The sequence below is a fragment of the Myotis brandtii genome, unplaced genomic scaffold (genome assembly GCF_000412655.1).
Source record: "Myotis brandtii unplaced genomic scaffold, ASM41265v1 scaffold687, whole genome shotgun sequence".
Lineage (NCBI taxonomy): Eukaryota > Metazoa > Chordata > Mammalia > Chiroptera > Vespertilionidae > Myotis > Myotis brandtii.
This window is the reverse complement of record NW_005370687.1, coordinates 989,709-991,023: the sequence shown is the minus strand read 5'-3', so window position 1 is coordinate 991,023 and position 1,315 is coordinate 989,709. Positions and strand designations below refer to the sequence as shown.

At 36.3% G+C, this 1,315-nt stretch overlaps 1 protein-coding gene across 4 annotated transcripts in view; it reads right to left on the bottom strand.

Annotated features, from left to right (window-relative positions):
• Window positions 1-1,315, bottom strand: part of FKBP5 (FK506 binding protein 5) — a 131,358-nt gene that overhangs the window by 104,555 nt on the left and 25,488 nt on the right. Inside the window, exon 1 of one of the 4 annotated variants that reach the window (XM_014529595.1) lies at window positions 513-537. The exons of the other annotated variants lie outside the window; for them this stretch is intronic. The gene's annotated coding sequence lies outside the window, so the exon portion shown is untranslated. Of the gene's footprint in view, window positions 1-512; window positions 538-1,315 lie in introns of those variants that run through there. 4 annotated transcript variants of the gene reach the window in all.

Below are 1,315 nucleotides of genomic sequence, written 5' to 3'. Positions count from 1 at the left end.
CCCTCTCCCTTCCTCTCTGTAAAAAAATCAATAAAATATATTTTTAAATAAATAAATAAATAAATAAATAAATAAATAAATAAATAACTGTGTTACATCTACACAATGGAATACGACACTGCTGTAAAAAGGAAGGAACTTTTACCATTCACAACAGCATGGATGCACCTGGAGAGCATTATGCTGAGCGAAATAAGCCAGTTGGAGAAAGGTAAGTATCACATGATCTCACTCATTTGTGGAATATAATGAACAACATAAACTGAACAAAAATAGAGCCAGAGTTATAGAAGCATCAAACAGATCATCCAACCTATGAGGGAAGGCAGGGGAAGAGGAGGGGGTAAGAGATAAACCAAAGGACTTGTATGCATGCATATGAGCATATCCAATGGACACAGACAGTAGAGGGATGAGGGCATGTGCTGGGGGGTGGGAGTGACCCGGGAGAGGTCAAAGGAGACTTATATAATACTTTAAATAATAAAGAATTTTTTAAAAAAGATTTTTACCTTGCTTCTGGCTCCTGAGTATGCTTTGTGTTTTACCAGGACCTCTGATTTTGGGGGCTCGCCTTATTTCCATCAGAAGCAATCAAAATTATATGCAGAAGAATATTAAACATAACATTATTGTAAGAGTTTTAAAAAATGGGACACAACTGAAATTTCTTTACAGGAGTATTATTATATATCCCCATAAGAGAATATTATGCAAAAATTAAAAATAAGAAGCAGCTGTGTATGAATTGAGATGAGATGGAAAGATGTTTAAGAATGGCATAAAGGGGGGAGCAGCTTATAGAACAGAATGTACGTTATTCTATCTGTGTCAAGAAAATTCATTTAGCCCTAACCGGTTTGGCTCAGTGGATACAGTGTTGGCCCGAGGACTGAAGGTGTCCCAGGTTTGATTCCGGTCAAGGGCACATGCCCAGGTTGCAGGCTCAATCCTCAGTAGGGGGTATGCAGGAGGCAGCTTGATCAATGATTCTCTCTTATAAATAAGGAAAATGCATTTACACTTGTAAATGCAAGAAAAAGTCTAGAAAAAAATATTACCAAACCATTAATCATAGCTAATCTAGAAAACGGGATTCAGGGGAAGAAACAAGGGATTTTCATTTTACGTATATGTATGTGTACATATCTTAAAAAACAAAAAAAAGACAGTTTATTAAATTTTAATTTAAAAAAAGAAAAGGCTGAGCACAGCAAAGGCTCTTAACTTTATTTGTTTATTTTTAAAATAATTCTTTATTGTTGAAAGTATTACATATGTCCCCTTCCTCCCCCCCCCCTAACACCCCCCCCCC